Source organism: Leptonychotes weddellii, chromosome X, assembly GCF_054177405.1.
Source record: "Leptonychotes weddellii isolate Sample4059 chromosome X, ASM5417740v2, whole genome shotgun sequence".
Lineage (NCBI taxonomy): Eukaryota > Metazoa > Chordata > Mammalia > Carnivora > Phocidae > Leptonychotes > Leptonychotes weddellii.
In genome coordinates this window covers 22,494,835-22,507,841 of record NC_138385.1, presented here as the reverse complement: position 1 = coordinate 22,507,841, position 13,007 = coordinate 22,494,835, and the positions used below count along the sequence as shown (strand labels likewise).

The following is a 13,007-nucleotide window of genomic DNA, read 5'->3' as shown; positions in this document are numbered from 1 at the left end:
CCTAAAGAAATTAGGTAATTTGCCCAAATGATTTGCTTCCTACCTCAGGGCATTTGTATTTGCTGGTCCCTCTGCCTGGCTTGGTTCCTCATTTATTCAGGACATTTTTTTCAAGTAGCCTTTCAGTGAAGCATACCTTGGTCATGTTATATAAAATAATATCCTTTGCCTCCAGCATTCACTTTCCTCCTTAACTCTGGTATTGTGAGACTCACTAGACTTTATTTGTAAGCTGATCCTGAATTAAACTGATTGACTCTTTTTTTAAAGATGTTATTTATGTTATTTGTCAGAGAGAGAACAAGCAGGGGGAGCAGCAGGCAGGGGGAGAAGCAGGCTCCCCGCTGAGCAAGGAGCCTGATGCAGGACTCGATCCCAGGACCCTGAGATCATGACCTGAGCTGAAGGCAGACGCAACGACTGAGCCACCCAGGCGGCCCAAACTGATTTACTTTTTATTTTAAAGATTTTATTTATTTGACAGAGAGCGGCACAGTGAGAGAGGGAACACAAGCAGGGGGAGTGGGAGAGGGAGAAGCAGGCTTCCCACTGAGCAGGGAGCCCGATGCGGGGCTCGATTCCCGGACCCTGGGATCATGACCTGAGCCGAAGGCAGACGCTTAACGACTGAGCCACCGAGGCTCCCCAAACTGATTTACTCTTAATGCACCAAGATGGGCATTCCCTGTAATAGAGAACTGCTGTGGTATGTGCTTGGGCCTGCTTTGGGGTGGAGTAGAGAGATCGCGAAGTCTTGTCTTAACAGTTTTTAGAAGCCTTTTCTCATGAACTGCCTTCAATTCCAGGAGGAGCATGTGCACTCAGCTCAGTTTCTAGGTTCTGTGAAGCCTTTTATCTCTTAGTAGAGGTGTGCCTTCTAGCTTCTTACTGTCTTCACTTTCAATCTCCTCATTTTGCCTAAAGAGTTGTTCATTGAGCTTTTATAGTGTATTTGTAATGAGCCTAGTGTGGAGCTAGATGTGAAGTAGGGAGTAGGCTTCAGACAGGAGGATTCCTAGTTTTGCCGCTTAAAGTTAGTAGGAAATAACATACATATAACATACGTATATACAGATGTACATATGTGTGTGTTTAAAAAAACTGCCATGTATTGAAACATTTAATAATGATGTTTTAGTTAATATTTTGATAGCACGTAAGTCATTATTTTATGATGCCCTGGAATGCATACCTCTTTATTTGTTTCTACTTCTTGAAAAATTTCTTGCAATGATTTATGTAGTTAGAACACAGTAGTGATAATATGGTGCTATGCTCTTGCATTTAAATGGTAGCTGATTTTGGAGAGAGGGAGACGACTTAGATTTTAGATAACTTCACCCTTAAGCTGATGTTGTGCAACCGGAGTTCAATAGATAGAAGAGCAGGAGATATATGTTAGGGATTTCTATGCATAGAGTACATTGGTTTTTAGAGGGGAGAACTTATAAAAAGGATCAGAGGGTCAGGGGTGAAAACTCATTGTTGGACAGGAGGAAGAAGTAGGACCATTGATAGAGAGTGGTCAGGGAGATAGATAATCTAGGAAAATGTAGAATAAAATCCGTAAGTGTCTACATTTGAAAAGAATCCAGATAGCATGTTCTCTCCTTTGGGAGATGCCTTTAAATTGTATACAATATAAAAACTAGTTCCAGTTATGTCAAGTTGAAATTATCTTTAAAGCTGATAATAACCAATGATTATCCTTATGTAGATTGTTTTCTTTGTGGCATCTCTTGGGAGTTGGGTTCTTCTTGCACACTGGGTCCCAAGTTACCAAGAATAAGACTAAGCTGGGAAGTGGTCTAGGACAAGGAAGGGCATACCTGGCTTACTACTTTCTAAAAAGTCAACTAAAAATTCATTGGAATTATTTTGTATGAAACATTCAGAGAACCGATAGTACTTAAATATGTGAGTGGTATTAGTACACTGCAGTTTGATGTCTTCTGCACAGCAGCTTATGATAATTATGATTGGATTTTGCTGGAGTCTATTTTGAAAAGGAAAACCTTTTTTCTTCCCTCTGTACTTCTATGTGAAATAAAGTGTGTAGGTAACCACTTCAGTTTTCTTCAAGTTTTGTGGAAAAGCTATCTTGGGTAGAAATAATACCAGACATGAGTATCTTGTAAAATCTTCTCACTTTTCTGCTTCTTAGGATAATATTACAAAGAGAAATTACTGTTACTGATCTGGAAAACTACCCATAATTCTAATGCTTTCTTCATTCCAAAAATATTTTTAAAATTTTGGTAAACGTAAAATTTACCATTTTAAGTGTACGGTTCACTGACATTATTCATTGTTGTGCAAACATTACCACCATCCATCTCCAGCATTGTTTCGTCATTCCATAATGAAACTCTGTACCCATTAAACAACTTCCTATCTCCCCTCTGCCCTCAAACAGTCCCTGATAAGCCAGTGTTCTCCTTTGTGTCTATGTATTTGACTATTCTAGGTACCTCATAAAAGAGGAAGCATAGAATAATGTCCTTTTGTGACTGACTTATTTCACTTGGTTTAACGTTTTCAAGGTTCATCTATTTTGTAGGATGTGCCAGAATTTCCTTCCCTTTTAAGGCTGAATAATATTCTGTTGTATGTATATAACACATTTTGTTCATTCATCCATGGATTTGGGTTGCTTCCACCTTTGGCTATTGTGAAGAATGCTGCTATGAGTATGGGTGTACTAATATCTTTTTGAGTCCCTACTTTAAATTCTTTTGTGTATATACCCAGAAGTACAATTGCTCCACAAATATTTGAGTGTCTAGTATGTGGCAGGCACTGTACTAAGCCCCGGAGATAAAGCAGTGAGCCTTTCCCCTGCCCTCAAAGAATTTAATTTACTGGGAATAAAAGATATTAAATAAGCAGTTACAATTAAGTATGTTAAATGTTATAAAAGGGCAAGTACAGAGTGCCACGTGTATGTTTTATATGGTTGTAATGTATATATTGTTAATGAGAAGATTACAAAACAGCAAATGCTTTTCCATATTTTAGTATAATCCCCTGCAGCACCCCACTCCCTGTGCCACTGCATGGAAATCTTTGCTTTTTTTCACATTTAAAAAGTTAATGCCTGGAATTTATTTTTGACTACGATGTGAGGTAGGGCTATTCTGATACTGTGATTGATAAGAAATATATATATTTGGTCTTTGACCCCATTCCTGGCACAAAGCTCCTAAAACCCTTGGAATTTCCTAAGTGTTGAGAGAGATTAAGGTGTCTTTTATTATGTTAATGAGGTTACTTTTGGAAAGCACTTGAAGATGGGGCTGGTTGGTTGCCAGTGGTGCCAACCCTGTGCGGAATGGGAAGAGGGGCTGGAGATGAAATCTAGTCACCAGTGGCCAATGATTTAATCCATCATGCCTCTGTAATGAGGCCTCCGTAAAGACACAAAAGAACAGGGTTCCTAGAGCTTTCATGTTGGTGAACAGCACCTGGAGATTTGGGGAGTGGTGAGCTCCGAGTGGGCAGGGAAACTTCGTGTCCTTTCTCTGTACCTTGCTTTATGTGTCTCTTCCATCTAGCTCTTCTGGGAATTATATCCTTTTATAATAAACTGGTGATCTAGTAAGTAAAAGGTTTCTCTGAGTTCTGTGAGCTGCTCTAGCAAATTAATTGAACCTGAGGAGAGGGTCTTAGGAACCTCTGATTTATAGCCAGTTAGAAGTCCAGGTGACAACCTGAACTTGGAACTGTCCTCCGAAGTCCAGGGAGGCAGTCATGGGAATCTCCAATCTGTAGCCCATTGTCAGAAGCACAGGTAACCTGGGTTTGCAACTGGTGGCAGAAGGTGGTGTGAGGGCAGTCTTCTAGGACTGAGCCCTTAACCTGTGGAATCTGATGCTATCTCTAGGTAGATAGTGTCAGAATTGAGTTGAATTGTAGGACACCCAGCTGATGACTGGAGGATTACTTGGTGCTCTTTGGGAAGAAAAACACATTGGAATTGGTTCTCAGAGCCAGTTTATCTATACATACTTTTGTCTTTTTTTTAAAAAATGGAGTTATAGTTGACATACAATATTACATTTATTTTAGGTGTACAACATAATGAACTTTTGCCTTTTTTTGTGCCATGCCATGAACTACCTAATAATTTTCTTGTTGTACATTTGTGTGTCTCTTCCCCCTCTGTTTTAGATTGGAGGCACTGCTTCTATGAGTAGTTTTGTGGGGTTTTTTTCCTAATTATGTCCAGCAGTGGGATAATGCTGTCAATCAGTATGAACTTTTTAAAGCTCTAAGTAACTGAAGATTTATTGTTTTCCAATAGGGTTGTACCCACCTAACAGTGCCACCGTAGCTGTGATGTATGGTAACTACATTATCCCTGCTTTGGAGATGTTATTTTAAGCAGTTTTGCCAGTGATATCTCGGATGCCTTTAATTTGCGTTTCTTTATTAGCTAGAAGGAACATATCCTCTTACTTTTGAGCAAGATATTTTGAATGTGACCAACACTTAAGTTTAACCTGAGGGCCTTTTAATTATGAGTATATAATAGTTTTCTGGTTAATTACTGGTAGTGATTATTTTTAGTATTAAGTAGATGATGTATCTAATTATTTTAAATTGGATCTGTGCATTATTTTGTAATGTCTGTTCACTTTGTGTTTTTAGTTCATTTCAATATACAAGTAGCAGTTACTTAGGAAACCTGCAATAATCTATCCATCCTCTTGTCTAGCCCAGTAGTGCTAAGTTGCATTCAGTGGACAGTTTGTAGAAGAGCTGTGTTTGAAGTGTTTTGTAAACAGAGTGTGAGAACCAGGGGGAAAAGCCCAGATTTTTTTCTTACTGCAGTGTAACCTTTTTAGCAATGAAACCTACAGTGAAATTAAATTTTTTTTAGTTCAGCCTGTTTCTTGATAGTAATGCTTATTTTTAGTCATGAGCAGGGTAGATAAAGTAAAATTGGCTGTTAGACATTCTTTTTAAAAAATTGCATGATTAAAGAAATAATTACATGATTGCATTTATGGTTATGTCAGTTGGTAGTCCATAGACTACATCCAGGAAGAAAGTCCATAGATTCCCTATTGAGATTTTGTCAGTGCCAAGGCATTGTGAAACCAATGGAAAAAGATACCCTTTTTTTTTTTTGAAGATTTATTTATGTGACAGAGAAAGACACATCGAGAGAGGGAACACAAGCAGGGGGAGAGGGAGAGGGAGAAGCAGGCCTCCCGCTGAGAAGGAAGCCCGATGAGGGGCCCCGGGATCATGACCTGAGCTGAAGGCAGACGCTTAATGACTGAGCCACCCAGGCGCCCCTCAAAGATATCCTTCTTTCTTTAGGATATCTGAGAATGTTCTTGACTATCTAACTTTCTAGTAATTAAAAATGCACTGGCAACTTTAAAAAAAAGATTTTATTTATTTATTTATTTAGAGAGTGCGAGTGGGAGGAGGGATAAAAGAGGGAAAGGGAGAGAGAATCGGAGGCAGACTCTGCGCTAAGGGCAGAGAGCCTGACACGGGCTCGATCCCAGGACCGCTGGGATTGTGACCTGAGCCGAAGGCAGATGCTTAACTGACTGAGCCACCCAGGTGCCCCAACTTTTTTTTTTTTTTTTTTTTTAAAGTAAGCTCTACGCCCAGTGTGGGGCTTGAACTCACAACCCCTGAGATCAAGAGTTGCATGCTCTACGGACTGAGCCAGCCAGGTGCCTCTGCACTAGCAACTTTGTAGTGAACAGTTTTCAGGTCTGGGGAGAGAAGTTGGGGCAAATGGAAATATAGAATAGTTAATTTTCAAACATTCTGTAGATTGATTTACTTTAGTTAGGAACATAAATTGTATTTATAGCTTTAGTTAAAATGATCATACATGTACATGTTACATTATGTTTAAATGTAGTGAATGCTCTCCTCTCAACACAATCACCTTGTTTTATTTTCATGGTAGCTTTTACCACTGCTTGGTATTTTCTTTCTTTGTGGTCTCTTTCCCCTACTAGAATGTAAGCACCATGGGAGTGGGGACTTTGTGGTTTAATGCCGTAACCTTGGTGGCTGTGACAGTGCCTGGTGCGTAGGAGGTCCTCAAATATTTGTTGAATGAATGACTTATTTAGTAATTTATCTGGATACTTGGGGTGCCTGGCTGGCTCAGTTGGTAGAGCATGAGACTCTTGATCTCAGGGTCGTGAGTTTGAGCCCCACATTGGGCGTGGAGCCTACTTTAAAAAATGATAGTAATTTATCTGGATGCTGATGAATTATTTAGAAATAAATTCAGTTTTAGTTGTGAATGTAACTAAACTTAATGAACTTTTAGAAATCACTCATGGTTTTTTGCTTTTTGTTTAAATCGTTTTGAGAAGTGGAAAAAGTTTGGTTTTTTAAAGATTTTATTTATTTGATAGAGAGATACAGTGAGAGAGGGAACACAAGCAAGGGGAGTGGGAGAGGGAGAAGCAAGCTCCCCGCGGAGCAGGGAGCCCGACGCGGAGCTCAGTCCCAGGACCCTGGGATCATGACCTGAGCCGAAGGCAGATGCTTAACGACTGAGCCACCCAGGCGCCCGTAGAAGTGGAAAAAGTTTTGAGATCTGCGGGGCTTGTCAGTATTACTATAGAATACAAGAAATTAGCGGTAAGGCTAAAAAAGATGCTAGTCTCCAAAGTCCATTAAATAAATCTTGTGCTATATGTAACTGTCTGAGCTAATTATCTGAGTTATGACTATTAGCATATTTTTTTCTGATCATTTTTATCTTCACAAGTTAAGACAAACTTTACTCTTAAGCATCTGATTTGGTGTATTTCCAAACATAGTTTCTTTTGCAAGTTGCAGAAAAAAAATCTGAAGCAGGTGAGAAAAGAGTAGTTAGAAACTATATTGCTTTTTTGCCACCATCTTGTAGGAGGATTGGGGCAGGGGAAGTATGTTTGCTTGCACTGTATTTTCCAGTGTCGAACATATTACCTAATATTAAATTCAGATGTGCTGCTCATTATGTGTGTTAATCAAGTATAACAGTAGTGATGATTCCACCATAATTTTAGTGCATTGTAGAGTTTACATAACATTTTTCACTTTGTCCTCATAATATCCTTTAGGGGGATGGAGGTCTTGTGGTATTTAGGCAGTTTTACAAAGGAGGAGTTAGCCTTTCAGAGGTGCCAAACATGGTTCAAGGTCACACAATTAAATTTGGTAAAATAAACTCTAGAACATGCATCTTTGTTTCCTGGTAGTACCACTTACTGAGTCTTACTAAGTGCCAGACACTAATGAAGTGCTTGGCAGCTGTCATTTTTTAAATCCTTAGGCAGCCTTGCAAAGAATAGGTGCATATTTCCCATTTTACAAATAGCCAAAAATTGTAGAAATGTACCTTGTCTGTAATCAAGAGCCCTAAAATAAATGTTGATCTTGGATCTAATAATGAGGAAATCAGGAATAATTCAACATAAAATCTATGTACAGGAAGCAGCGTTAGTTACAGTGAAATATTGCGGTCAGTCTTAATGTCTAACAATAAATAAGTAGGTTATGGTACATCATATCTGGTGGAATTTCATGAAACCCTTAGTAGTTTTTATTATGAATATTACAGAAATGGTAGAAGTGCATATACCAATGAAAAATTATGCACTATTATCCATTCTGTGTTTATAGTTTTAAAGATTTATTTATTTTGGAGTTTAGAGAGGGCAAGTGGGCGAGCAGGGGGAGGGGCAAAGGGAGAGGGAGAGAAGCAGACCCGCCCCCCGCCCCTACTCAGGGCTCGATCCCACAACCCTGAGATTATGACCTGAGCTGAAATCAAGAGTCAGATGCTCAACTGACTGAGCCACCCAGGCGCCCCTGTTTTGTGTTTATATTTTTGAAAAAATTTATACCTAGGCATTCATGCACACATATTATAGACAAAGCCTGGGAAGAAAAATGAAAATAAGTGATTTATTAGGGTAATAAAGGCTATGTGATTGTTCTTAGTTTCTTAAAGGTAATTTTGTGTGTAATTTTGTGGAAACCAAGGTCATACGCTTCCTGTGTAGTGTGCATTGAAGAGCATTGCCCTTAAAATATTCGGGGGGTTTAACCTAGATGACATGGTCCAATATATTGTATCTTATACTTTCAGGGGACTTTAATACTCTCAACTAGTGGCTTTTTACTTTATTCTTCCAGTGGACTCTCAGCACATATTATCAGTCATCCTATTGCATTTTACCATGGAATTTTAGTGTTCTTCTTCTTCTTCTTCTTGAAAATTGCAGCCACAATAAGTAGACCTATATTATATAACCATTTTTTTCCCTTAATGGATTTGAGAATCTTCAACTTCTTGGTGACATGAAAGAAGCATGCTTTAAGTCCCAGATATATGTCCCAATGCAGTATTATGAGGGAAACCATCCACTGTAATCTTCTATGCCCATTGCTTTTTGTATAGCTTGTCAATCAGCAAAGCAAATACTTTACTGCCCTCTACCTTTCAAATTACTTCATACATTTTATGGTTGATCTATTTTATGGTATTTGTGTTCTTTCTGTTTCATTGCTTCCATAAAAAAGACTGGTTGAGGTGTTAGTTTTGATTCCTTCTCCTTTTCATTCATCTGTGAGTACTACAAGACACAGTGCACCATTGATTCTTGTATTTCTCATTTATATATGGATTTTAAAATAAGCTTGTTAGAATTTGCCTGTGTAAATAATATGATGGTCTTGATGGTTTGAAAACTTACCAGGATACTTTTTCAGTTGTTCCGAGTTGTGTTCCAGTTAAGGGTATTGGTAAATTGATTTCCCCCACCGCCACCACCGTGTGTTTGTGCTCTTGTATACACTCCTCTGTGTGTCTGATTTGTTTTTTTTTTTAAAGATTTTATTTGTCAGAGAGAGAGAGAGAGAGAGCGCGCACAAGCAAGGGGAGCTGCAGGCAGTCTCAAGCTCCCTGCTGAGCAAGGAGCCCCATGTGGGACTCGATCCCAGGACTCTGGGATCCTGACCTGAGCTGGAGGCAGATGCTTAACTGAGCCCCCCAGGCATCCCTGATTTGTTTCTTTAAAAATTGTTTTTAAAGATTTATTTATCCATTTGAGAGAGAGGTACTGCTAACGTGCTCGCTGAGTGTGGGAGGGTGGTGGAGGGGGAAAGGCTAGAGGGAGAGAATCCCCAAGCTGACTCCTCTCTGAGTGTGGAGCCCAAAGCGGGGCTGGATCCCACAGCCCAGGAGGTCATGACCTCAGCCCAAACCAAGAGTTGGGTGCTCAACCGACTGAGCCACCCAGGCACTCTGTCTGATTTGTTTTAAACTAATATTCAGGGAATATGTCTGCAAGTGAAACCATTGAGAATTCTCTGTATTCTTTGGAATGTTCACCTTTCTTGTGTATTTTACACAAACATTGTCTGGAAGACTTACAGGTTTTGTAGTATGGTTTTCATGTCTTCAAAGGATTTTTACAATGTTTAGAGCAAACTACTTTGAAAGAAGGAATAACTACTATTACTTGTATAAAAATAATGAACTCTACCCATGATAAAAATTTAGTGCAGAAAGAGTGTAATGTGAAAAATTCCAACCCTCCATTCCCAGTTTCAGAAGTAACCACTGCTAATAGTTTCTTTGTGTCCTTCTAGAAATTTTGCAAGCATAAACAAATTGTATCATATTTATATATATTGGTGTGTGGGATTTCTGGTTGGCTCAATTGGTGGAGCATGGGACTCTTGATCTCAGGGTTGTGAGTTCAAGCTCCACAATGGATGTAGAAATTACTTAAAATCTTAAAAAAAAAAAAGGCTTAGGGTGCCTGGGTGGCTCAGTCAATTAAGTGTCCAACTTTTTTTTTTTTTTTTTTAAAGATTTTATTTATTTATTTGACAGAGAGAGACCCACAGCGAGAGAGGGAACACAAGCAGGGGGAGTGGGAGAGGGAGAAGCAGGCTTCCCGCGGAGCAGAGAGCCCGATGTGGGGCTCGATCCCAGGACCCTGGGATCATGACCTGAGCCGAAGGCAGACGCTTAATGACTGAGCCACCCAGGCGCCCTTAAGTGTCCAACTTTTGATTTCTACTTAGGTCGTGATCTCAGGGTGGTGAGATTGAGCCCCACGTCGGGCTGCATGCTCAGTGGGAAGTCTGCTTGAGATTCTCTCTCCTCTCCCTCCTTCCCCCCCGCCTTGTGTGTGTGCAAGCACTCTCACTCTCTCAAATAAATCTTTACAAAATTTTTTTAAAAAGCTTATATGTATTGGTCTGTAGTTTGTTCTTTCCACTTGATGACTCTCTTACATTTTATAATATCAGCACATTTTTTTTTTAGCAGTATATACTTTATATTTATGAATCTAATATCCCCCATAGCTTTTAAAAATGTAGATTTTTTTTTTCTGGGAATACATGTAATTTATTGTTTTTTCTTTCAGAAAAAGTGGTATTGTATTATTCTTTATACTAAGTTAGCCTAGACAATTTCTATTGTGTGGGAAGTTCCTGGGGATGTGATTTAGGGCGTACTTTATGTCAAAAAAACTTTATATATGTATTATAATGGTGTTTTTCAGAGTGATGAATTGTGTATAAGATGCAGTTTTTGTCCTCAAGAGTCCACATTCTTAATACAGAAGGTAGCTAAGGAAACAAAAACATAAAAATACAGGATCATTATTGTAATGATGGAAACTTGTGTAAAGTATAGGAATAGAAAGAGGTAGTGATTTTCTGGGAGAGTAAAAGGAGTGTGCCTTAGAGGGGGTGAGTAGTGATTGAGATTCAGTAGAAGTTTATCAGGGCATTCCAAACCAACCAACCTACTCCTTCACTCCCTCTTCCTAATACATTGTAGTAGTATCCAACTGCTCTTAGTTCTCTTAACATACCACACTGTGTGATGCCTACATGTTTCTTTGCTTGAGCTTTCTAATGCCTGGAATATTCCTGCACCCACTTGCCAGCACAACTGTATATGTCCTTCCAGATTTAGATTGGGGTCACATGGAAACCGTATCTAAGCTCCTCTTTCCCAGTTAGGAGCCACTTCTCTGTGCACTGGGGCTTCCTATGCATATTTATGCCAATGTACTTTCACTACACTCAATTGTGTAGTTGCTTGTGTGACACCTTCACTGTACTGTGAGCTCATTTAAGGAGGGTGACTGTGTTTTATTCATTTCCCCCAATATTATGAAAAATTTACAACATAACATAATTGTACAGTGATCACCCATATATCCATCACCTAGATTCTATCTTTAACATTTTGCTATACTTGCTTTGTCAGATAATCCATCCATCTAGCCATTGCTCCCTTCTATCCATTGTCGTTGACTTTTTTTGTTTGTTTGTTTGATGCATTTCAAAGTAAGTTGCAGACATTAGTACCTTTCTACCCCTAAAGACGTCAGCATTATGGTCATTAAATGGAGTTCATATTTTATTCATCTTCATTCTTTTTTAAATTTTGAAAATTGTGCCTGTTATTTTTATCATCAGGGCTATCACAGTGCTAGTATAGAGGTGCTTAGTATTTGAATTGAAATCCTTTAGAGTCCCGGGATCGAGTCCCGCATCGGGCTCCCTCCTCGGCGAGGAGCCTGCTTCTCCCTCTGACCCTGCCCCCTCTCATGTACTCTCTCTCATTCTCACTCTCTCAAATGAATAAATAAATTAAAAAAAAAAAAAAAAGAAATCCTTTATTTTGTGCATTTAACTATAAGTGTATTGCACTTGTAAGGAGTGATTCATTAAGGGCTGGAGTTGAGAATTTCATATAACAGGGATAATTATTATCATTATTAGAATATTTATTGTTTAAAGGCTGAAATAAACGCTAGGTAAACAGAAAGGGGTAGTTAGGCAATGGATTTGGGGTTAGGGTGGGGGAGGAATAGCTAGGTTGAGAGGATACCAGTAACTGATGTTAGAAGCTAGGGTTTTTTATTGGGCTTTAAAGAATGGTTCTAGGTTGGGGGCGCCTGGGTGGCTCAGATGGTTAAGCGTCTGCCTTTGGCTCAGGTCATGATCTCAGGGTCCTGGGATCGAGTCCCGCATCGGGTTCCCTGCTCGGTGCAGAGCCTGCTTCTCCCTCTCCCTCTGCCACTCCCTCTGCTTGTGCTCTTCTGTCTATCTCTCTGTCAAATAAATAAATAAAATCTTTAAAAAAAAAAAAATGGTTCTAGGTTGAGTAGAAGAGAGTGGTTAAGGCTACAGGCTGGAGAAACCATACCTTTTGTGGAATAATGAGACAAGACTTGTAATTGGAGCCATAGGTTCAGTTTCATTAATAAAAACATTAGTTTTTGTTTTTGGTCGTTGCAGGATCTCCTCAGGATTGGAAAGGGGCTTGGTGGTGTTAAAATAGGACAGGTGCTAAAAGATAATTATCTTGTATTTTTCTTAAACTCACAGTTTTTTTAAAAAATAAACTTTATCTGATACTTGCTTTCAATTAAGTAAACTTTTGTCTTGGGTTATTCAGACTTTCTAGAAAGTAGCAGCTCCTGGTGTCTATAGAATATAGAAATTGGAAAGAGGAAGAAGATTCCAGTGGCAAATTGAAGTCCATATGGAATAAGTTCCTGGAGATTTTCAATCTTGGTTAACTTAAACTTGGGCAATATCTTCTAGAAAAGACCCATTTCCTTCTTGTGGAAAGAAGAGTGGTATGGTGACCACTGGTGGCTTAGACTCTGGGAAGCTTCTTAAGGACATTTTGGGGAAATGAATTGAGCTGTGGGTTTCTGGTATTTGAGTGAATAAGGTTCAGATGATTAAGTGGCCCAAGGCAGGAAAGGGGAAGTGTGTTTTGCTTCTCTTCCCAACTACTCATGCCTTCTCTGCCTCTAAAACTGGATCATTCTGTATATCAGAGGTTGCAGATTCTATGGCTTACAGCAGCTTTTCTTAAAGTGTGGTATGGACCCACCTATATAGGGGATTTATGAATAATACAGATATCTGAGACTTTTTTTTTTTTTTTAAAGATTTTATTTATTTATTTGAGACAGAGAGAATGA

The 13,007-nt window shown here is 39.1% G+C and overlaps 1 protein-coding gene and 1 non-coding gene across 8 annotated transcripts in view; both read left to right on the top strand.

Moving 5' to 3' along the window:
* STAG2 (STAG2 cohesin complex component) overlaps positions 1-13,007 on the top strand; it is a 133,834-nt gene that overhangs the window by 17,383 nt on the left and 103,444 nt on the right. The window lies entirely within an intron of this gene.
* TRNAK-CUU (transfer RNA lysine (anticodon CUU)) lies at positions 6,131-6,203 on the top strand. The gene has a single exon. It is a non-coding gene; the product is annotated as a tRNA-Lys (tRNA).